Below are 25,662 nucleotides of genomic sequence, written 5' to 3' on the forward strand. Positions count from 1 at the left end.
GAACTTACAGATACAATTACAGGTAGAATTCAGTGGTGTGGAGTGTTTTCCTATCTTTTACAGGCTTATTTGCCACAACTGATTTCTAAGCAGTTCATGCTTTGAAGAAGTCTACACCTGACAAGTCATTTCTTCCCATCATTTTCCTACCTGCCTCTGACTTACGTGTAGAATGACATTATTTTCTAAAAGCAGAGCTGCAGGAGATGAAGACTGCCTCCCCCAGCCTCAAGTCCAACAGAGAATCATGTTTCTGAAGTGGAAGAGAAGAATATGTTACTGGAAAAATTATTTGCACTTGCAGGTGGAGAGTATTGCACCATAAAAAATGAAGTACAGGTAACTCGAATTCAATTGCTGCATGTCTGGAATGGAAGATTGGAAACTTATATTCAGGAGGCGAAAAAGACTGAATTCTTTTTAGAAATTATAGTTTGCAAACTCGTAAGATTTATCTAGGGTTAAAAAATCCTTAGGGCACTGAAGTTTTATTCCCTTGTGATAGTTTCCCCGTAATAGTTGGTAATATATGAAATGTAAGTTTCTCATGGTATCTAATACAGGAATCACAAGCTAAAGAAAAGCCAGTAATAGTTTGCCATTTGACAACAGTGGATTAAAAATACTAGACTTGTATTCTTTTAGGCTCATCCCGTATTTCATATGTCCCCTGTTGTCTATACCCCTGCCTTTCACATATTTTGTTACCAACCTGAACTTTACAAAGCACGTGAGATACTTACCTTTGTGCTCAAGTCAGTCCCGAGCTTGGAGAGTAGACAGACAGGTTCCAACTCTAGTCTGGCCATTACTACCTATGTGAGACCAGGTAAGTTATCAGTCTAAGCTCCTTACCTATACACTGAGGGAAATAATATCACCTGCCTTAGCGATAGTTCTTATGCAGACATATTGCAGTATCGATGCATAAGTGCTCACCATCATAATCATTACTGTAGTGAGATATCACAACAGACAAGGCACAATATTAGACTGTGCACAGTGTCAGAAGTTCTGATGTTTGATAGCAGCTCCCCAAATGTCCTGTCCATGGAGGTCCCTTGCTGAATATAAATGACAACCGGCTTGTTCCATGTGTGCTCATTCATGGTGCCTGGAATCCTGCCTCACTTTCCTGAATGAAGTGGGTGGTGGTCTTACATTCTTAGTCAGCTCACAGATACTTCCTGGGCATCCACTTCTATACACAGGCTCTGGCTCCTGGCTGTTAAACAGTGAACCACACCATGAGCTGGCTCTTTGGGTTTTTTCCCTTTGCTTTCTTGGGTCAGGTGAAGTTTTCAGGTGGGAGGAACTTCAGGGATGCAGGTGGAAGGGGAAATACAGCTGCGAGGAATAAGACCTGAGCGGAAAGCTATCGAATACGTGGAAAATGGTCAGGTTGATTTAGGGTAGTAGATTACACCCGGACAGAGAGAGAGGAGGGAGATGAAGTATACCTGGATCTGTAAGTTAGACACTGAAGGACATTGTGCAACAGTGGATGGACCGCACTCATGGTGGGGGTGGATGTGTCAAGTCTGTCATTTGGTACCGAACCCGTCAATTAAAACCCAAATTGATCTTGTACCTGAGAGTCCATGAAGAAGTGACTGTTAAGACGATTTTCCCTTATTCCATGTTTGTTTTGAAGTGATTTTTCATTTACTCTCAAATTATACCTGTAAATACTGTTTACATTTGCTTTATGTTAAAGATTTTGTGCAATTATAGCAGTAATTAAAAGGAATTACAATAATCATCCCTGTTTTCATAAGATTTCTATGTGAGAGAGACAAATTATTTTATCTTCACCATGGACCTGGGGTGAGTTTCTTTTTAAATAATGTGCCAAGGGTAAGAATAAACTGCTGTGTAGCTAAATTAAAAATTTAATAACAAGTAAATGACATTATTGTCAAATATTAAAAAGGGAAAATAAAACCTTCATTATTTCCATGATAAACCATGTCATTTGGGGAATACCTCCATGTTAGGTGAACATATCTTACAGCTGAAATTTTTCATATGGCAAATTACTACCCGAATATTTATTTAGAGAATGGTCTCTCGTTTCACTCTAGTTTGAAAGGTGTTGTCTTTAAAGCCATCATATTTCTCACCCATACACACTGCCCACCTGTTTCCACCAAAGTGCTGTACTTCATCAGCCACAGGCCATTGTAGTAAGGAAGTCACGTCCAGTGTTCTCTCCACACTGCTCACTTTGCTATGGCACCTACCAAGGACTTTATTTTTTATTTCCTCCTCCTCCCTCCTCCTCCCTCCTCCTCCACGCCCTTCTCCTCCATGTTTAATATAAAATTTATATTTACCTAAGCAATTTAATTTTTATTGTTAAAATAATAAGATAATACTGAAAGACTTAAAAAGAAAAATACAGGCCAGGCATGGTGGTTCACGCCTATAATCCCAGCACTTTGGAAGTACGAGGCAGGTGAATCACTTGAGCTCAGGAGTTCAAGACCAACCTGGCCAACGTGGTGAAACCCCGTTTGTACTAAAATTACAAAATTTGGCCAAGTGTGCTGGCGTACACCTGTAAACCTAGCTACTGGGGAGGCTGAGACATGAGAATCACTTGAATCTAGGAGGTGGATTGCAGTGATCTGAGATTGCACCACTGCACTTCAGCCTGAGTGACAGAGTGACACTCCATCTCCAAAAAAAAAAAAAAAAAAATTTCCCTCCATCCTGCCTGAATCTGGGTCACTTTCCATTCTTTAAAGAATTTCTTCTCTTATTTTCCATGATGTTCCTAGTAATATCCTTATATGAACACTTGATTATTCATTCTCAGCTACATTGATGCCCCTCCTTGAAACATTAGACTTCCCGTCTCTTACACTCTACCCTTCCTCCCCTTGTGTTCCCCCCTGCCCACCTCCCAAAGCAATCCTGAACCAAGATTTGGTCAGATACACGTTCCCTGCTTGCAGTGTTACAGTCATATAATTACTGAACTTTGCAGAATGTCCCAGTGTGACCTGCTTACCTTTTGGGGGGGAGGTCACATAGATTATGTTTGTCCAGAAGGCGATTAACTCCCTTTAAAAGAAAATAATGTCTGACATCCAAGCACTGTAGTGTTTTTTTGGCAGCTCGGATGGAAGCACACAGCCCTCTCCATGGGTTGGAAGGCTTTAGCCAGCCTCCATGGCCCCAGCCCCTGATCGCTCTCGCTGCCATTCCCACAGGGCTGCCTGCCATGACAGCCCACCTGAACCCCTCACTGTCATCCTGCAAGACCCTCCTGCTCTTTCTGGGTGGACTCCCTGGTTCCTGGACCAGGTCTTCCCAGTCTCGGTCATTCTGCTTCCTTACTTTGGTGGAGAATATTCTCCAGAAATCTTCTGAGGAATGTTGCACGGATGGTAACTTTGTGAATGGGTAGAAAATAATTTCCCCCGAGAGTTGTGCAAACATTGATCCACTGCTTATGGGTGAGTTCTGGGCCATCTTTCCTTAGGTCAGTCTGATTGTGAGCTGCTTCTTGTCCCAACCCCCTTTATCCTCAGCCACAGCCAGAAAGGTCTTCCCCTTTTTATTCTGGAATTTCAAATGGTAGTATTTCTGATTTTGTTTTCATTACCCCAAGGACTAGGCAAGTCTTAACTATATGTAAAGTCAAGTCGTTTGATTGTTCAGATTGTTTGGTATTATTTCTTTGATAATTATTTTATGTTATTACTTTTCTCTTTTATAAGACTTCTCTTTTTGGTTTTTATACTGGTTTTTGGGAAATCCCTTCAAATTTACCTTCCAACTACTGATTTTTTTTTTTTTTTAAATTTCTGAAGGATGTTTCTAATACTTAGGATGTTCCTTTTTTACAGCATCCTCCCATTATTTCAATGACCCAGTAACTTTTTTTCTCTTTCGGAGGATCTTAACCATAGTTTCTGGAAGTATTCTTCTGGTCTCACGTTGCTTCCATTTGTTTTGGAGTACATCATTCATGATACAGCATTTCCCCACTGGCCTCTCATTAATAAGTACATACGAAACACTCATGGCTGGTTGGAAGTTCTCTGTGGGCCCGTATTAGGATGAAGACTGGGATTTCAGACAGGTACTGCTTGTTAGGATTTCCAGATCCTTTTACTTTGGCTTGTTAATTTCCCCAGACGGAAGATTTTTTTTTTTTTTTCCTATTAATCTGTTGCCTGGGAAGTTGCAAACCTACAGACAAAATGCTGGGAGCCTATCAAGGAAAGGGGCTGGCGCACCCACCTGTTGTCTCGGTATGTCACTGAATCCAGGGTCTCTCTGAGTCCGCCTCCAATCACCAGCTCTGTGGCTCGGGAATCTTGAGTTCTAACCCTTTCTTGTTTTAGACCCATTGTATGTTACTACTTAGAGATATATGGAACCTCCAACTCCTGTGGTGCTTCAGAGTTTCCCCTGTCAAAACCTGTGATGGTCTGAGATGTTACCTTACTTGAAAGCTAGTAAGTTGGCCTGCCATAGTGTCATGGGTTCTGGAAGAAGACAAGAGATGCCTAGGTCAGAGACAAAGGGCATTGTTACACAGCAGGCATTGATGTCACAGCAGGCATTGTGAGCTTCCTGTTTGCCTCTCTTCTCCTTGCCCCCCAAGTTCTATGGGGGCAGTGTGAAACAGTCAGCAGTTTGTGCCACAGCAGAGGAACCCTGAACTTAGGAAACCTCCATCTTTTATAATGTCTGTTTCATTTTTTAATGATGCTTTTTAATGAAGAAAAGCTCTTAAAGAAGTTCAGTTTGCATGCCAATGTTTTTTTCTTTTATGTTTAGTGTTTTTGATGTCCTATTTACAAGATATTTGCTTATTTAAAAGTCATATACATTTGTATCTGCTTTTTCCTTAAAATTTGAATATGGTGGCATTTTGAGTATATTAGCATTCACATTTTGGTCTATAATTCACTTCAAATTAATTTTTACTTGTGGTATGAGGTAAGAGTCAGGGTTCGTGTTTTTCTCTTCATACTGATATCTAGTTACTACAGGAACACGTATTAGAAAAATTAGTTTAAAGCATGTGCAGAATCTTAAAGACCAGGAGGGTGATACTGTAGTTAATATATCACTGCTTCTATAAACTAAAGGATGTGAAACCTAATGCAACTGCCGTTATTGTGTGCTACCAAATGACAGGTTCTTCAAGGGAAGCAAAAATGAAAGATATCCTCCCTGTCTTTAAGGAACTTGAAAATATATGCATAGAAATAAACTTTACCCATACACTGTAATGTTATTTGTAAAAGTGAAGGGAAAAGTTATACAGTAAAACTGATAACATGATTCTCTAAGACTGTTTACAGCTTATTAGTACTGAAGTTGTCCCATCTGACCCAAAATATCTGGGGGTGCTTAGGAAAAATTAAGGATATAGGAAGAATTGTGTATTATGACATATTGAGGAATTTCCTGGGAGAGAGCCCAACCCAAGGAAAGCCGTGCCCAGGAAAGATGAACTTGATTCATTAGCAAAGCTTTGGTCCACAGAGTTAGGGATCATTCTGAGTGTAGCGTTTGGTGCTCTGTTCTCTCCTTGGGTACCTGAGAAGGAGGTGGTAAGGGGAAAGCTAAATCTATTTCACTGAAATCATGGTAAGGTATTGGTGTGGTAAAGCAGCCATACTTTTGGCCTTCTTAGATACGGGTCTGTACAAAAGGATAAAGTGAATGTCTCCTCCCTGTGCCACTGGCCACTGGGCAGCTTTGGTCCTCTTGGGCTACATGGAATGGTAGTGGCACCTTTTTGACGTGGTAGGTAGATTGGGTGCAGTACCTGGCGGTAATGGATATCAGTGGTATCCAATGGAGAAACATGCCAAATGGACAAGGGAGTGCCTAGTGTTTTCTGGAATAGGAATAGAGAAAGAAAATGGGCGTCACATGGTGACTGGTCAGAGACTGGACTGGGCTTGCTCTTTAGCATGTGGGAAACATCCTCTGATGCCCCGAGATACAGCTGATGAGTTGAAGAAACACTGGCAGGAGGTATGAGGGTTCTGCATTCACAGTTGGGATAAGGGACCAGCAGAAAAGTAGCTTGCACACATAAGAGTAAGGCAACAAAATTGTTGTTAGAATTTAAAACATTGACATCCTCCTCCTTATTTGATCTTAGTAACAACCCCAGGGACTGCAGCTGTTTTTCCGAAAACGAAGAGCTCCACGTGATCCCATGGAGGTTATGAGATTCACCTGTAATCTTAGTAGGTGACCCAGCTCTGGAGGCTGGGCTGGTGGCCATCACTTTCCCTCTACTCTTCTTGCCCTCGCCAGTCTCAGGGTCCCATGTGGCTGCTCCCCCCATTATCTCTCAGCTCCCCGGATCCACCTGCCTACCAAGCTCGGTCCCAGACGAACTCTACTGAAACACACTTCTCACTGTGTCTCATTTCTGCTCAGCATCCTCAGAGATTCCTACTGCCCTCTAAATTAAATTGAGGCTGGGCACCGTGGCTCATGCCTGTAGTTCCAACACTTTGGAAAACCAAGGAGGGAGGATTTCTTGAGGGCAGGGCTTGAGTTCAGCCTGGGCAGCTTAGCCTCAGCCCCCCAAGTAGCTAGAACTGCAGGCGCATATCACTGTGCCTAGCTAATTTTCCTGTTTTTTGTATAGACGGGCCTTGCTATGCTGCCCTGGCTCCAGAGTGGGGTCACCTACTAAGATTGTAGGCAAATCTCATAACCTCCGTGTGATCACATGGAGCATTTCGGTTTAGAAAATGGCTGCAATCTCTTGGGCTGTTAATAGGATCAAATAGTGAATAGGAGGCCGAGACCAGAAGATCGGTTGAACCCAGGAGTTTGAGGTTACAGTGAGCCTGGGATTGTACCACTGCACCCCAGTGAGACCCCGCCTCATAAATATGTAAGTCAGTGCTTCTCAGCATGGTGGCCATATCCGCACACCATTTTTTATCTCTGACTCTCTTTTATTCTCCAGCCAAACTGAGTGATTTCAATTTTCCAAACCTCTTGAGTGTCCCCAAAACTTTTGTGAACTTACCTCTCCTAATGCAAGCATCACTCTCCACCATGCGTGAGTGGACCTAGCTTGTCTTAACCATTCCAGGAAGCGAATGGTTCTGTGTGGCAGGGAACGTGCAGGTCTTCTTAGCGCTTCTCCCCTGCAGGGGCTGTGAGGGCCTGTGAGGGGTGCCGCTGTCACTCAGCTGCACTTAGGAGCAGACCAATTCAGTTATGGGGGATGGAAAGAAGGAAATGTCAGAGGGACCCATGTCCATGTCCACAGGCAAATTTTGTTGGCTTTACACATAGAAAAAATTAGAATGCTTCACACATAAACATTCCAAAATTATTTTCCCACTTTTACTTTGAAAATGTTCAAATGTAAAGAAAAGCTGAAAGAATAGTATAATAGACACCTATTTACCCTTTACCTAGATTCACTGATTGTTACCCTTTACCACATTTACTGTGTCTCCAAACACACACACACACACACACACACACACACAGCTTCTCTGTTGCTAATTCTTTGAAAATAAGTTGCAGACATTACATGTCAGCCCTGAATATTTCACATGTACCACCTAAGAATGAAAACATTCCCCTGCATGCACATAATACAGTAAATCAAAGTTGTCATTTAGTATCGAATCCACAGTCCACAAATACTACTACCCCTAATATTACTATTAATTGGTATTAGCACATTGGTGTTAGTATTAGCACACAAGACAAATACTGCTACTGGGTTCTCAGTTGCAGCTGAAAGATCTTTCATAGCTGTGTTGGTTTGATCCAGGAATCAAAGCTTCACCCTTGACATTTTTACTTGTTATGTCTCTTCAGGCTCTTTTGATCTATATGGGTGCCCTCCTATTCAATTTGATGTATTTGTCATGGCATTTACTTTCCTGAAGATTCCTGGGCAGTTATCTGTTAGACGGGTAAAATGTCCGGCATTCTGCAATGTCTCATTGCTCATCATGATGAGATTTACGTCGAACCTTTTGTGGCAGTAATATCACATTGGCGAAATCATTTTAAACATTAAGTATCAAGTATTGCACTGACTACTGTTTTGAAAGGGGGTCTTTGCGTCACAACCTGTACACATTCATTAGTTCTTTACAAACTAAGGAAGTGATGTTAACACGGGTTAAGGAAGTGATGTTAACACGGGTTAAGGAAGTGATGTTAACACGGGTTAAGGAAGTGATGTTAACACGGGTTAAGGAAGTGATGTTAACACAGGTGGGCTTTCTCTCAGTGGAAAGTGATGTCTCTCGTGTCAAGCGACGCAGCTTCGTGAAGTGTTCAGAAAGGCAGTTCCAAAAGCAGATCAGTAATCAATCTTGGATAAGAACTTTTTTCAAACCGTTCATATAAGTCTTCTCCAAGACATCTAGGATGGCAAAAGCACTTCTAAATATTTTTACTGGCCACACTTGAAAAACTATAGAATTTAGAATTTGACATACCAAAAACTGATGGTGCTTGAGATCAACCATTCAGGGCTATTTAGTTTCTTCTCCTAGATAATTTTCTTTCCTTTTTGCCTGATGTGAGGCAGATGGAGTAGGGCTTCATGCCAGAGTACCTTGTGACTGGTGGTATGTTTACCGACCATTAGACAGCAGTGCTGGGGAGGTCACCTAACCCAGCATTCCAACTCCGCCCAGCCGCTAGTCCCCACCAAGTGCACGATGACCTCCATGACACAGCCTCTGTGTCAGAGTGTCTTTGACCATTGAAATGCTGGAAAATTCTGTGTGAAAATGTCCTCACTCTTTCACTGGTCAGTCCAGGTTCTAATTCTTGTCATGCTTTGTCCACCTTAAAACCTTCAAATATCTGAAGATTGCTCTTATGTTCTCCAAAGATGTTCTCCAGTGTCAGCATCCTGAGCTCCTTCTGCCTTTCCTCCTCAGTCTCCCAAGTGCATGCTTTCTGCTTACTTTCTCTTTAACATGTGTGCTCTAGCATTCCGTCTCCCCTCTCTTCCTTTCTCTCTACAGTTTTTTCCTCACACATTTATTTAAGTCTGCCATGCACACGTCATGCCTGTGAAAACCGAGACGAACTGCTGGTCCTTAGGGAGCTCACCAGTCAGTGAGGGGAGGATCAGGCCAGCAGAGGATGCGAATGACAGTGAGATGGCACCTGTCTGGGGCACCTGTCATACCTGTCGCAAAGGAGGAGGTGGTCGCTAGCCCTAGAGGAAGAAAAGGCAACCTCAGTGTTGGAGGAGTGGCTGTTTTCTGGGGGGCGGTGGGCATGGCCTAAGTCCAAGAAGGGGGAGATAGAAGAAGACATGCAAAACTACAAAGCTGGGGAGAGCAAGATACCAGAGAGTGGGATGGGGTGGGACGCAGCGAACCAGCACAGTGAGCCTTCTGAGCCTTTCTCAGTGGCTCTGATTACGTCTTTAGGCAATGCGAAGCTTGCAGAATGAGATTCACATTAGAGGATAGTAACAGGGACAGACACACCTTTTATTTTAGAAGGAAATTGGATGGAAAATGCACCCATATCCATCTCCATATGAGACAGTGAACTTTCTCAGCTAATATTCGCTTGTAACAGAGGGGGAAAAGTACAAAAAGAAGTGTATTCTTCTTTTCTTTGAACGATTTTTCTTATAGTAGCTCAGCTGATTGCAAATAGAATATCACCATTAATTCCATTTTATTATTGATTTGCTCTTTTAAAAAATCAATTTAAGAAATGCCCTAATGTGGACAACACCTGTCTTCTTTTTGGGTTTTAGAGTGGTTTGTTATTTTGTAGGAAGGGTGAAGGTGTTGCTGTCTCCTTCTTCCTGGTTTGAGGACTCTTCAGGGGAGCGTCTAGGGTAATAAAGGTCTTGCAGGGAGGCCCCTGCCTGTGCCCCTGGCTCGGCCCATGCATGAAGGCCCTGTGTGGAATAATGCCTTTCAGCCCCCATGACTCACAGCCCACCCCTTACACCAACAGGCACCAGCCACACTTGTCATGTTGCAGCTTCCTGCAAGGAACTGGGATTGGAGTGGCAAAGCAAACAGCTCCTGCTGTTTCCTGGGGAATGAAGACACTCCACTTATTATTACAAATAGATTATGCAAATAAAATCACAATGTTACCCAGTGCAGCAAAGAAATCCATTATACTGCAGGGTGCATGTCTCAATGCAAAGAAAAAGCACTGAGTTCCTTAGCACATATTTTAAAGAGATGATAGGATGTCTCTTCTGGCCTGAAACCCACTCCCTTGTCACCTCCAAGGACTTCATGTTGCAACAAGACTATTGAAAACCGAAGAGAAACAGAGCCTTATTCTCCCTGGGTTTCACTCTCTTGCTCAGTGTGACCTGCCTTAATTTTGCTCAGCTCTTCTGAGTAAATACTTCTTCAGCTATCAGCCCCTCTCTCCAGGCCGTCTCACGTAGAGCAGGGGCTGTCTTCTCATGCCTGTGTCCCCAGCTCCTGCACACCCAAAGCTTAGTCTCTGTGCTTCGTGCCTGTTGGCTGGGTGAATGGCTGAAGGGATGACCGCAGATAGCCCATGCCTGAGGTCCCCTGGGCCTCCTCTGTCATGGGCCCCCTGGTTCTTTTCCTCTCTTTCCTCATCTGCTAAAGTAAGAAGTACATTTGTCTTTTGTCCTTTAGAGCACTTGGCCATTTGAAAAGTGCTTTTTCTCCCTGGACTTATCTGACTGTAGCTCCCGTGAGAAAGGCAGGGTGGACATTGTTACCCCATGTAGAGAAAGAGCGCCTGAGGTGCAAAAACCAAAGTTAAAACCAAGACATCCTGGCTGGGCTCAGCTTAGCCGTGCTCTCTGTCTGCTTCAGCACTGCCCGCATATGGTGGGTGGCTCAGAGTGAGGCTATTGTCCTTGGTTAACAGAGGCTAAAACTAATCAGATTTTTAAAATAACATAAATCCTTCCACCTACTACTAGTTGGAGTTCAAAAATGAGAACCCTCTCAAGGGTGCCCACCTGGAGTGCTCCAGAGGAAAGACAAAGCGGAAGAAATGGCTGCTCCTCCTCCTCCGACATCCTCACTCCAGCTTGACCTCCCAGCTCTGCAGGCCTCCTCTCTGTCCTCAAGCCTGGTGTGGTGCGCACTGGGAGAAAAGCTTCCACCTGGGAAGAAAGTGACTCCCTCTGACTGCACTGCTTCGGCTGCCAGGGTCTGTAGGGAAGGAGCGGCTGCACCCCATGGCAGTGCTCAAGGTGGAGGTGCAATCAGGGCGATCCCTGGTACTGTTAACCCTGCACAGTGTGCAGGAGCACAGGCCCTGGCACCTGGGACTGCAGAAGAGGCTCCCTCGCAGTCAGATGCCCACTGGGAGAGCAGGAGCGATGGAGGGACCCGGCCTGACCCTCACTCTGACACCAGCTGTGTAGCCATAGGAAGGTGACTCAGGGGACCCCCCTTTTCTTTATGGGAAAAGCAGCACTTGGTCATAAAGCTGTGTGAGTGATCTCTGAGAGCCTTTCTAAAGAAGCTCAGTTAAAAAAAAAAAAAAGGAAAACAGACATCTCCCAATACATGGCTCGATGTCCAAAACCACTTGCTGTCATGGGGGAGCAGCTGGAGTTGAGAATGTGCTCATGCAGTGTGAGCCTTTGAAGGCTGCAGCTCTCATTTCATCAGGTGGAAGCTGTCACTCAATCAATCATGTCGAGACTCTCATTCAATACCTAAGTTTCCCCCCACCACTCCCCAGCAGGCGGTCACCCCCCGCATGTCTGAACACATGCTGTGATTAAGCAAATCACCCTGTGAAAGGCACAACGTTCAGTTGTTTAGGTAAGAAGTTTCCCCTTCTGTTTTTAATTAGGACCCCTGTATGGTCTGAATGTTTGTGACACCTCCCCCAAGAAAGTTCACACCATAAAGCCTATCAACATAATGAACTATCACCCCAGACCCATCAACACAGTATATCCTAAGGTGGTGTGGTAGGAGGTAGGAACTTTGGGAGGTGGTAGGTCCCGGGGGGAGCCTTCATGAACAGGATTATTTCCCTCAAACAGAAACTTCTAAAAGACACCTTACCCCTTCCACCATGCGGGGACACAGCAAGATGTGGTCTGTGAACCAGGAAGTGGGCATTCATCAGACACCAAATCTGCTGGTAGCTTGATCTTGGGCTTCTCAGCCTTCAGAGTGATGAGAAATAAATTTCTGTTGTTTATAAGTCCCCCAGTCCATGTTATTCTGTCATAGCAGACTGCACGGACTAAGAAAACCATTCTAGCCAAGTTCTCGCAGAGGAATGAAGCCCAGGCCTGAGGAGAGAGCCGTGCAGCCATGACCTAATGTGTTTGGCAGTCAGGTCCTTCTTGCGCTTTGTTAATGAGTCTGTTAGAATAGATAACTGAGCACGCAGTAGGCATGTGGGTCAAGTACTGTGCCAAGGGCTAGGAGTGCAATGGTAAGAAATAGACATGGGCCCTTGTCATTGTGGAGCAAGACAAGTGCAGGGAAGAGCCACTAGTCTCATATTCACAGAAAACATACTTGTAGATATTGGTCAGTGCTATATACAGATGTCAAGAAATGCACAATGGGAGAATTTATCTGATAAGTAAAGGCAGAGTAGCCTTCCCTGGATAAGTGCTGAGTGTGTTGGAACCTGGAGAAATATCAGGAGTTGAGCAAGTGAATTGTACTTGGGAGTGGAAGAGCACTTCCTGGGGAGGGAGGAGGAATACCTTGCAAAGGTGCGAGACTGGGGAAGCTGGGTCCATTGGAGGAACTGATTGAAGGCCAGTGAGTGAAAGGAGTTGAGGGTCGAGAAGCGTGTTGGTTGATAGGTCTGGAAAGGTAGGTTAGGGATAGATCATTTGGGCCTGGTGAGTGCTGAGGGCTATGGGAACCATCTGAGGGGAGGGCATGGTGATGGCGATGTGATCAAAACTGTGCTGCTGACATTTCCCATGGAGGTCACACAGGAGAGGAGCTGCAGCCGATGACCAGCAACAGCATATAGCTCCCATCCCTGTGGGATAGCACAGCCTTTTTAGATAGCTGCCCTCTCGGCCACTCCATCTTGGCAGGTTCAGGCTGCCATAACAGCATACCATGGGCTGGGAGGCTTGGACAAAGGACATTTATTTCCCACAGTTCTTGAAAACTGGGAAAATCATACTTAAATTACTGAAAGACAAAAAAATCCAAAAGCAGCCAGAGTCCCGGGGAAAAAAGATATTACACAGAGGAAAGGGAATGTTAGTGAAAAGATGCTTCTGCTATCATAGACACAGCAGACCAAAAACAATGGAAAAAAATATCCGAAGTACTGATGGAAGAGGAAGAGAGAGAGGAAAGAAATCTTATGAACAAAAATCCTATATCCAGGAAAATACCTTTTAAAAATAAAGGTCAGATCAAGCTATTTTATGATTAACAAGTGAGGGAATTCATTTCTAGCAGAATTGCATTGCAAGAAATAGTCCAACTTCTTCAGATTGAAGGACAGTTATACCTTGGATGGAAACTGGAGTCTACGGAAGCAGTGGAGAGCTCAGGCAGATGCCGACGTGTGGGTAAATATGAAGCGCTTTCTCCATTCCTTCATTTCTTTAAAAGATGTTTGGCCATCTAAAGCAAAAAGAGTTGAGTTTATAACATGTATAGAAACAACATATGTGACAGCAATAGCCCGGAGGACAAGAGAGGGAAAATGAAAGTATATTGTTGTAAATCACGCAGACCATATAATGTACACACAAGATACTCTTTTATAGTAGATACTGATAAATACACACACATATATGTATGTGTACATATATGTTGATATATGTATGTGTGTGTGTATATGTGTATATACTGTGAACCCTAGAGCCACTATTAAAAACAACACTGCGAGGTAAAGCTTAAGAGTCAGTAAGGGAGATGCAAGAGAAACTCTAAAACACTCAGCTGATCCCAAGGAAAACAAGAGGAGAAGACAGAACAAAAGACAGATGGAACAAAGAGGAAAAAAAAATAGCAGGATGAAATACAGAAACATATCAGTAATCACATCAAGTGTGAACAGACCAAAGGCCTCAGTTACATAAGTTCAGTCCATCGGTTTCCCAGTGGAGGTATCAGTGCTCTCGATTATTTTGAGAACATGACAGTGGAGGTATGTTCCATGAATCATATGAATCATGTAAAGAATGTAACAAATAAGATGTGGGCAAGAAATAGATGATCTCATTTTCATTTTCGTGGCACTTTTCCTGAGTTGTCCTGAATGTTTAAAATGGAAAGGCTGATGGAAAAATGTGCCAATTACCAGTGTATTATTTATGCGTCCCCAAATAGATTTTGAATCTCTCATCTCAAGCAATTTTCAAATTGAAAATATATAATTACTACTTTCAAGTCTGTCCCTTCCAGATTGGGCTTTTAGCACTCGCTCTTAGCTGACTCAGACGATTCATCAGGTGACAGAAAAGCAGGGAGCGGGGCACTGTCTGGTGCTGGCTGAGGATGCTGGGGACGAGAGGAGAGGACCGGTGTCTCACAGTCATGATGCGCAGGTTCACCGTTCAGTAGGGGCTGGGGGTGGGGTGGGAGCCTGGGCATCAAATATTTCTGCTAAAATATAGTCCATACGCCTGGTGGGACTAATAAAACATCAGGCTCGTAGAATCCAGGCCTCTAGTTAAGAAACGAAGTGTAGCTTTGAATATCGCATCAAATTTGTAATCATGGAATCCTTTCACTTTATTTCACCTTGTCTCTTAGTAGTAAATGAAAATTATGTTTTTCTTTCCCCTGGCCTACCAGTGTGAAAGCTAGAAATAAAGGAACATTGTTGTACATAGATGCTCTCATCCAGTCACTACAACTGATGGAAATGCCCAAGACATATGCCATGCTATCACTTTTCTCCCCAAAATGTGTGTGTGTATGTGTGTAATCTATCTATCTATCTGCCTATCTATCTGCCTATCTATCTATCTGTCTATATACACACATACATATATACACATATACATACATATATATAATACATAATATAATATAATATATATGGAGAGAGAGAGATGCTGTACCAACAATTAGGAAAATAATAGAAAGAAAAATATATTCCTTCTCTTGCCACCTGACACTGTAGCTTTTGTCTGTTTCTGTCTAGTATGTGCCTATGTTCTTAGAGATGTTACCTAGGTCTTAGGCCAACCAAGGTACATATATGTGGTGCCTGCTTGAGCCAGGCGCTGCCTTTCTATGTGCAGTGAAGAACTATGAATAAGGGAGATTTTAGCTGCCAAGGTGTCTGTCTTACCTAATTTTCTACGACTATAATGGAATATGCAGACTGGGTAATTTATAAAGGAAAGCTGCTTATTTGGCTTTTGGATTTTGGAGGCTGGAAAGTCCAAGAGCATGGTGCTGGCATCTGGTGAGAGTCCTCGCGAGATGGAAGGTGTCACATGCTGAATAAACACGCAAGACAGAAAAACAGGGCCAAACTTTAATCAGGAGCTCGCCCCTGTGATAACTGACCTGTTGACCATGGCATGAATCCATTTGCCTGATAACCTCTTAAAAGCCATGCCTCTTAATCCCATTACAATGGGAATTAAATTTCAACATGAGTTTTGACAGGACATTCAACCCACAGCAGTGCTCAAAAGAGAAGAGTATGTATGTGGAGCAACAATGTGATATGATGGGGCTAGGACAGTGTGGACAGGTGCCTGGAAGGAAGTGTCATGGTAAGTGAAGCTTTGCACAGGATATGATGGGGCTAGGACAGTGTGGGCAGGTGCATGGAAGGAAGTGTCATGAGAAGTGAAGCTCCTTGGAGTAGCCCTTTTGAAATCTTGGAAGGCTCCTTAGTTCTTAGCGTGCTTGTCACTTGGTGACTTTCTTGGCTGTAGAATTCCTCTGGGGATTGTCAGGACTGGACTCTACACTGATCCCGCCCCTGACTCCCGCCACCACCCTTTCTTTCTCCCTTGGCTCTGAGTCCTTCACTTGACGTGTATGAATGGGATTGTTTATCCTCAATTTGTGTACTGCACTTTTACAAATTAAACTCCCCTGTGACACTCTGCTGCCCACTTCCACTGGCTGTTCGGCACTCAGAACATCATTACCTGATCTCCTCTCTCCTCTAGCTGCAGGAAAAGACCTGGTCATCACCTCCTGCAGTGTCCAGGTAGTTAATACATACGGCCAGCATGCACTTGCAACCTGAGCCCACAGTAAGCCAGAAGTGGCCACTGAATCCCTTTTAGTCCAGTTAAATGTGACTGCAGACCCCGTTACCCAGGGCAGGTGCCTTCCTGCCCTTCCAGGTATCCAGGGTTACTCTTGGTGTTCTCACCTTCTGAGAAGGGCCTGCACTCCATAGACAGTGTCATCGTCCAGGTCTGTGCACCTGGAGGAGGGGGCTCATTCCTCTCGGACCAACTGTGATCCAGGATTAATTAGCGGGTCTGAGAACAGCCACCCTGAGTGAACCACACAAATGAGGCCACCAGCAGCAATTTGTACCCTGCGTCATTTGGGTGGCCTGAATTCCACTCATTCATCTGTGAATGCACTTAAAGAAACACTCCTTCTTCCTGCAGACGTCACTGTGGGGTTAGGAGGGCTATACCTCATCAAATGGTTAGGTTCATCTGCTGTGACAGTGCATCTTAACACTCCGTTCTAAAAGTCTAGAATCATTTTCTAGCTCTAAAGTTGATCTGTCAGGGCTTCCTTCTTGTTGTATTTTACCTACCTAACATTTCAAAATGTTCTGGATGTGATCTACTTTACAGATGCCGAGAAGTGGATGCAATTAGAGTCCCATTAGCAGTACAGCAAAGAACTATTGCATCCTAACAGGGCTGCGGCACTGAGAAAGTAACTCAAACTTACATGCCCATTATACCTCCTCCTTGGTTAATGATTCTAAGCCATCTGGATATGGGTTGATTTAATTTTATTGAGAAAGAGAGACAGATTCTGAATAGCATTCCTCGCTCCAGAATATTGTTAGAGTTTACTTTTCACCTGTACCTAATTATAAATATGTATATTTGGAGTACTTTTCCCTTACTGTAACACTTGTAAGAAAATTTCACTGGGAAACATTTAGACCAGAGGTGATGCCTCATGTCTGTAATCCCAGTGCTTTGAGAGGTCAAAGCAGGAGGATCGCTGGAAAAGAGTTCAGGAGAAGCCTGAGCAACAGAGCAAGACACTGTTGCTACAAAAAAAAAAAAAAATTAAACATTACTTTGGCATGGTGACTTGCACCTGTAGTACCAGCCACTCAGGAGGTTGAGGCAGGAGCATCAACTGAATTAGAAGTTACAGTGATCTATGATCATGACTCTGCACTCCATCCTGGGCAGCAGAGTGAGACCCTGTCTCTGAAAATAGAAAAAGAAGATAAAATGTTTAAACACCTACAACATCAAGGAAAACAGTATAATAAAACTCTGTTTACCCATCATCTGATTCGATAGCTATCAAGATTTTTTTGCACCTTTTGGTATTTTTGATGGTGAAATATTTTAATGCAAACTCAGGCCTCTTATTATTTTGCTCCTACATACTTGAGAATTCATTGCTAAAAAATACAGACTTAAAAAAAAAAAAAAGAATGGCAATGTTATTATACTACCAACACGATTAGCAGTATTTTTCTGGCATCATGTCATACCCAGCCCATATCCAAAAACCACTGTGTGGTTGCTTTGTTTAAATTAGTATCAGACTGTCCAGTGCATTTGGTGATACCCACATGTCTTTTGAGACATGTCCTTGATTCTCAAGCATTGATTTGTTCAAAAGATTTGTCTGCTTGCTTTCTCATGGTGTCATTTAACTTGTTCTGTTCCCCACATTTTCTGCATAACTCATCACAGGCCATTTCTTCGTCTTTTAATAGCTAGAATCCTTGGTACAAAGCAGCTTTCCCTCATCAGTTAGAACTATTTGGTTCCCCCAGAAAGCCTGTTGTACAGGAAAGGGAGGATAAATGCTGAACTCTCTCCCTTTAATTGCTAGTTTGTTGAGTGGGTAGTGCCCTGGTTATCTCCAGTGTGGACCAGTAACTGCCTCTCTTTCTCTTACACCTTGTTGACTCTCATTATAAACCTGTAGGTCCTTAAGTGTTCAATGCATTTTAATCAGATACCATCATTACTCTATGTGATTCTCAGATTGTCCTCTCTGGCTAACGGAAGCCCCTACAAGTTGGCTTTCATGACTTTTGACCTCTCCTTAGTGGTCCTTAGGCATGACACAGTGTCCCAGCATTTCTGTACATTTCTTTACCAAGCCCCAGAATAGGTTGATCCTGTAAGGGGCTCTGCCCCTCTCAGTGGGGAATGGCATTTAGAAAACACCATCTGGCACCTTGGGCGTCACCATGTGGGCACGTGGGCATTGCTATTAGGTCCTCACAGTTTCTAGAACCTTCCATGCTCAGAGCTAGGAAATACGGATTGTTTAAAAGCAGTCAGGACCAAGGTGGGCCCCTAATTCTGTGTCTCTCGGTCTTCCGTGGGGCCTTCTTCTGGGGATGATGGGCTTTGTTCTTGTGAGGTCTCCCTGGCTTGTGCTTCCTGTGCACCCTCCCACCCAGGGCACTGGCTGCCTCCCTTACCCCAGGGCTTCTGTCCTGCTCGAGGAAGCTTCTACCTCCACCTGCAATGTGGAGCCTGCAGGACTCCCCCAGCCTTGTCACCACATGCTGTCGTATTGCCCCTGGTTTGGGGGGTGTGTGTTTGTGGACAGCCTGTGGGGTTCACGTGTCCCTTGCATCATCCACAGCCCTTACACTTTGGTGCTAACCCCTTGCCGGGCTCACTGAAGTAAGTGCTATGGCCACACTACCAGTATTTGCGGGATCAGGGGGTTTCCTGATACTTTTTTGTTTGTTTGTTTCTAAATATATCACCCATAGGTTTTTCATGTTATCCTGTTAATCTGTTTGGCTTGCAGTAAGAATTTGGGAAAATTCAGAAACACTGCAGCCACCCTGATTCCATTGCCCAATAATGATGTCTTTAACTAAAATCGTCTGATTAGACAAGAGCTAGACATGAGCCTCTCACGGGACATTACTGGCATTCCCAATGGAGGCGATAAAACAAAACAAATGGTAAATGGTAGAAAGCATGGCCAATGGGCCCACAGTGCTCCAGACATCCCTTGAGATGGCCCTGGAGAACAGACGCCTGCATTCTTTCCCCTGCACAATGCATTCTGACTTTTGTGCTAATAATAATTTAGTTGTTGCTTTAAACATTCTAGTTCACCTGTAAGTGCTGGTTACAATGAAGGAAAAGAGACATTGTTCCATCCTCTGATCAGCCTGCAGAACCTCCTCAGAGAGGCCTGGGCAGCAGGCCCGGGGCAAATTATGCACCAAAAAAGGCTTAGAGAGTCAAATCAGCTACTTTGCTTTAAAAAGGCATAGGGCATCAAGTTCGGATTCTGGCCTGTGTAACCAGTATGCTGAAAAAAAAAAAAAAAATAGAAAACAAGTCAAAAATGCATTCGGTAGCTCACATTTGAATGCTAATGAAAATTAAACCAGTTCCTTTTTTTAACTTTAAGAGACCATACAGCTTTTACTATGCTAATGTATAATGTGACTTTCTCAGAGAGCTAGCCTTCAGCATTTCCCATGCTAACTTAAACCCCTCATCCCTTTTTATGCCTTTATTTTAAGAGGGCCACCTCTTTCTAAATCCATGCTCCCAGGAAGCACTGCTGCAGGATGAGTGCTGTAGGGTCTATTGTGCTTATTAGCACCAAAAACCTGAGTTCAATAAAAGTAATAGTATTTCTTTTCTAACCACTCATTTTCTAAACCAGTGTTTACTGAATAGCTTAGTGTTGTTCTAGGTTATGCCAAAGGATCTTAAGCTTAGGACTCTGCTTTCAAGGAGACACAAGTGTTAATGAATCCCGATAATAAAACATGATGAGTACTAGCAGTTATGGAGTATAAGGAACTGCAGGTGAAGGCATGAGTGATCTTGTGCTAAGAATAATTCAGTTGTCACTTTAAACATTTATAGTGATTGACTCTGCCTTAGAAAGTCAGCAAGGCTGCCCAGAAGAGGTGACCAGAAGGTCCAGGTTCCAGAACTTGTATGAAGGTCCTGGGCTTTGTTACCCTTGCCCTAGCCGGGCATCATGGACATAGGACAGTGGCATTGATAGAGGCTGGCATGGTGGCTTTTGAAGAAAGTGTCTAGAGTTGAAAAAGACTTAGGGCATGCCACAGGGTGGGAAGCTGAGGGAGCTGGGGATGGGCAGCCCAGCTATCTGGATTTACTGTTGTGTGCTGGAAACAGAACTTGGAAAATGCTAGAGATGATATGCTGAACTCACTGAACCCAACAGGTTCTTGCCCACCTCATAGAAAAGCCAATACACTGAGACAGCAGTGTTGCAATAGAGAGAGAGAGAGTTTAATTATTGCAAAGCTGTTCAGTGGGAGGACAAGAGACGTTTTTATGATCTTTCTCCCGGAGAACTCAGAGGCTAGGGTTTTTAAGGATCACTTGATGTGCAGGGGGCTAGAGAATAGGTACTGCTGATTGGTCAGGGATGAAGTCACAGGAGTGGCAACGCTGTCTTTGTGTGCTGAGCTGACTGGTTGGGGATGAAGTCACAGGAGTGGCAACGCTGTCTTTGTGTGCTGAGCTGATCGGTCGGGGATGAAGTCACAGGAGTGGCAACGCTGTCTTTGTGTGCTGAGCTGATCGGTCGGGGGTGAAGTCACAGGAGTGGCCACGCTGTCTTTGTGTGCTGAGCTGATCGGTCGGGGATGAAGTCACAGGAGTGGCCACGCTGTCTTTGTGTGCTGAGCTGATCGGTCGGGGATGAAGTCACAGGAGTGGCCACGCTGTCTTTGTGTGCTGAGTCAGTTTCTTGGGCAGCAGGTCATAGGACTGGTTGAGTCAGATCCTTGGTATGAGTCACATGTCCAGGGGGGTCAGTTGGTTGCCAAAAGGCAAAAGTCTGAGAAATATCTCAAAACCAGTGTCAGGTTTTACAATAGTGTTGTTATCTAAAGGAGCAATTGGGGAAGCTAAAAATCTTGTGGCCTCCAGCTCCATGACTCCTGAGTGGTCAGCGATTATAGAACAGCAAGCTAGGGGGCAGTGGCGGCGCATCGTCTTACTATGCCTGTGTTTTAGCAGTATTCAAGCCCCTCCCATCATCCTGACCTCGGCCTTTCGCTAGTCTTACAAAGGTGGTTTTAACCCCCAGAGGGGGTCAGTTTTGGGAATTATCAACACTGGGTCAATTATCATTCTTGCTTCAAAGTTAAGTTATAAACTAAGTTCCTCTCATAGGTAGTTTGGCCTATGCTTAGGAATGAACAAGGGCAGTTATCTTGTGAGGTTAGAAGCAAGATAGAGTTAACTGAGTTTGATTTTTCTCTTGCTGTTATAATTTTTACAAAGACAATTTCAACTGTTTGATTTTAAATAAGGTAGCAAAATAGCATCAGGGACTGTGTCAAAGAAAACCAGAGCTGGGCAGTAGTGAAAGCAATAAAACCAGATTTTATTTAGGACTATTGCAGTAAGGGAAGAGAAGCCTCAGAATAGAACTGGGCTCAACTCTGGACACAGCATGGGCTGTAGGAATGGATAGCCAGTGAGCAGAGTGGTGGTCAGAGGATGGAAAAATGACTAAGAAGAAACATCAAGTGGAAGGGAGATCCTGCCCAAACCCACCTAACAGGAAGCAGGCCAGGGTGACAAGACATCCCCTGGGGGACAGTGGATGAGGAGCCCAATCAGGTGTCGAGGGGGGTCAGATACCCAAATGGAGGATGCCTGTTAGTACTGGATTGAACAGGGGTGTGCACAGGTGGGCCCTGTTGGAGAAAAGGTTCAGGAGCCTGACTAAAGTTTGGTCAAGAAGAGAATTCTTGTCAACTGTATCTAAGTTATTAACTCTTGGGCTAATGGAGTATTGTGTGGAAAGAGTTGGTGGTTTGGTTGTGTGAGTCACACCTACCTGCTTGTCTGACTGGTTTTTATAGTTCACTAGTTCTGGGATGCTCCCTCACAACTCTGATGTGCATTTTAATCTCTTGACAAAAACTCTGCAAGGGTGCTGGAAAGACTAGCTTCAACAAATCATGGAAAGCCATGTTTGGCATATCACAGGTTCTCCATAAGTGATAAGTGTAATTGACTCATTTAATTCTCTGGGTAAATGAACTGTAGGGGCCAAGGCAGAGCTTTCTCTTTGGCTCTCTGAAGGTTTGCTGAGAAGTCGGTTCACAAAAGGAAGGTTAATAGGAGAAAAGACATACACATTTATTTAACATGTATACACAATAACCTTCAGACTGAACACCCAGAGGAATGGGGGAGATTGTCTGTTTTTATAATTAGTTTCAACGAAATGTGGACAGTTGTGTAGAAATATGATTAAACAAAAAGGGTGTGATCCAATGGTCACAGACTGAGTGGGAAAATACAGCAAGGCCTATCGGTCTAGATTCTTCTTGGGTTCTCTGAAAACGTATTCCTCTTTTCTGGGTATGAGGTAGACCTCTCTCTGGAGTGGAGGTCTGTTGACCTATAGTCGAACAAGGTAGGGCAGCTGATTTCTTTACGGCCAGGTTTTACACAGATAGGGCAGAGCCAAGGATAGGGACATAATACTCTTTAGGGTTTATGGCTGGCTTTGTGGCAAAACGGGTTCTGGTTTCTGTGACCTGCCTTGGGGAAGACGGATTCTTATTTCTATGGCAGTCTCAGAGGAGAATGGGACTGAGAAGAGGGCAGGAGAAGGTCAGAGAAAAACTTTTCTTTTGGGGGCCTTCATTTTGGGGTATTGTTTTCTATCCCCAATAAAACAAATAAAGAAAACTCATGGAAGCTTACAAGTCAGAAATTATGAAAATTTCATTCTCTTCAGAAATTCAAAACAATGCCTGTATCAGAAATATTGCTTACTCCTATCATCAATGCACTGCTGTGATTTGCCATTTCAAACACACTCCGCATGGCAGTCCGCCTTCCCCTCAGGAGCAGCTGTAGCGATTTCCCACACGTGGCCGATGCACACTTTATCAGTGTGTCCGCAAGAAGAGCACACTGGCCACATTCAGAATAAAGCCTGTTGTGCTTTTTTTTGTTGTTGATAATGATGCCCTCAGTTTTGTAATTGCTTATTTTACCTTGTTTGCATAAAATTTTCCTCTGATTTTTGTGATAAAATTTTGCTGGCTTTATGCTTAGTCTGACTCTAAGAAATTTATCATTTTCCCCATTGGTAGAGTATAAAACTTTAAGCAAGAACTACCCAAGTGTATAGTTTCCAGTTTCAAATTGTTCAAAATTCACTCATTTCCAGACTACAAAGACACACAGAACCCTGGAGTTCTGTTGTCCTGCCAGAGGTCCATTCATCTTGTATCTTCAGAAGTTTTGTTTGATTCTCTATTTGTTGCCATCTGTTCTGTGCCTTTTCATGGTGTGAATTTTGAATGCTGTGGTAAAGATGGAAGCCAAAGATGCACTGGGTCTTTGGAAAAGAAAACTATAATGATTAAAGGGAGGAGAGCTGGGTAGAAGAGAGACAATGAGGTCCTTTTGGACCTTGTGTGTATAAAATATGCTGAATGTTTGTGCCCTGTTGCCAGATTGTTCTCTTGATTCACAGTTCATCACCTCCTAGATGAGGCTGGACATGGCTCTGAAGAGCTGCAGCACTTCTCTCTGGCAGTGTGTTTTGCACACTCACGGTTACGTGGAAGTGACTGAACGGCTTTCTGCAGAGCCACTGCCTGATTGAACATCTCTGTGAGCCTCGGCCTTCCCCAGGAGACCGTGGGGCTCATTGTACTTGCTTTACCAATCACAGAGCTCACCAAGAAGTTGTCCAGGCCCTGGGGGTGAGAGACATAAATTGAGCCTGCCCATCATGAACACACACTTTTTCTGAAGGGCGTTAGCATGGTCTGAGTAAAGTTTGTAAACCACTGATGTAGAAGAGGGAGTAGATGTACATCCTGGTCACAATAGCAACTAGAGTCAATGGGCAAATGGCTTGAGTTAAAGGGAAAAAAACGAGATTGAACAAGAAGAGCAACTGTGGAATTCTTCAGGTTATGACTGCCGTGTGCTTTGAGGCAGTGTGTTTGCATCCCGAGGTCACGTTGTGCATCCATCGCCACGCTCAGGACTCTCCGCCTACCCTGTGTTTGCACCAGATTCATCACGAGGCACCGACTGCTGTGCTTCCCTCTACAAACGCTGCTCCGTGTGTACCCTCAGGCTCAACTCACTGCTCTAACCGTGTTGTCCTGACTCACTCAAATTTACCCCGACTCAGAGTCTGTTTCTCGGTGAGCCTACACATTGCGAGCATGTGTGTGTCTGTGTGTGTGTGTGTTCATGTGTGCACATGTGTGCACCCCAGGTCAGCTCTAGCAATACTCGAAGAACAGAAACCTATTTTCTCTCATTATTTTCCTAATTTCTACTTGATACCTCCTGGCCCTAAATCCACCGACTAATGCTCTTATCCACTCACATTTTGTCACTATCAGCATATATATCCCGTGTGGTCACTGAAAAGGGTCTATCTTATGTCTGCTTAGGGCTGGAGGCTTGGAGTAACCAACCTAACACAGGATTATTGTTCCGGTTTAGTATTTTAGGGTTGAAATCCCCTCTCACTTTGGGTGTTACGTTCAGCTGCTGAATTGTGCTGACTTCTTAGGAGGGCTGCAGTTCACAACTTCATGAGATGGCACAGGGCAATAAAGGCCTAAAGGGTTGAAGGGCCGACCTTGAATAAATATGTGTCCATGAAATCTCTGTGGCTCCCAGCTCGCAGGGCCAGAGGCATTGCACGCAGGCGCCTGTGGGGAGGAGCAGTTTGTGGCAAGCAGACTTTCTACATGGGGAAGGACCAGTGTGAGCTGCCACGAGCGCAGGCAGTAGGGTTAATTGTCTGCAGAGGATGTAGAATCAGCACTCCCCAGGCTCTCTCTTATCAAACCCCAAAGTCCTTCATTCTAGAGATTTGCCACCAGGGAGAGAAAAACAAGAGGTAATTCTCTTACCCATGCACACCTTTGTTTGGTAGAGGCTCCACCAAGACTCTTGTTTTGGGGTAAGATTTGTATGAGATTTCTATCCTAATACAAATGGCTGGGGATGACGCAGATGGGGAAGGCGGTAATACCGACTTATGGCTGCATAGAGCCACCATACTGAGGGCATCAGGCTGATGTTAGGGCCTGGAAAACAGGTTTGAAGATTTCAATCTGAATGAATTTCTCACTCTATTTGTTCTATGCTATATGCAGAGCCATCTGACTCTACACGTACATCCTGCCCATGTCTTTGTGGAAGCAGTTGTTTCTCTTTCTACTATATATCTATGGCAAGTACTTATTCCTCCACTTAATACACACACTTTGAGTGGCTACTGCATGCAAGCATTCCTGTAAGTGATGGTAGGAAAACAGCAATGAACAAAAGATCCCAACGCTCAGAAGTGAGGAGTTCTGGTCATGTTCAGATTGTAAGGTCATAGCTAAGATGTTTCCAGGCTTTTTTTTTTATGCCCGTCAAACTCTACCAGATACTTAGTGATCTTTCTCATCCAGTTCTGTACACGAGAAATCATTGTGAATTCTTCAAACTACCAAAGACCACTGTAACCTAGCATATACTATAATATA

General features: G+C 43.9%; 1 protein-coding gene and 1 long non-coding RNA gene across 2 annotated transcripts in view; one reads left to right on the plus strand and one right to left on the minus strand.

Annotated features, from left to right (window-relative positions):
- The window catches only part of GABRG3 (gamma-aminobutyric acid (GABA) A receptor, gamma 3), a 552,051-nt gene that overhangs the window by 177,682 nt on the left and 348,707 nt on the right, over nucleotides 1-25,662 (plus strand). The window lies entirely within an intron of this gene.
- On the minus strand, nucleotides 933-4,553 carry LOC105512424. The gene is made up of 3 exons (XR_001001851.1): nucleotides 4,255-4,553; nucleotides 1,461-1,591; nucleotides 933-1,347 (listed from the first exon to the last, which is right to left on the minus strand). It is a non-coding gene; the product is annotated as an uncharacterized LOC105512424 (long non-coding RNA).

The sequence above is a fragment of the Colobus angolensis genome, unplaced genomic scaffold (assembly GCF_000951035.1).
Source record: "Colobus angolensis palliatus isolate OR3802 unplaced genomic scaffold, Cang.pa_1.0 Scaffold211, whole genome shotgun sequence".
Taxonomy (NCBI): Eukaryota; Metazoa; Chordata; class Mammalia; order Primates; family Cercopithecidae; genus Colobus; species Colobus angolensis.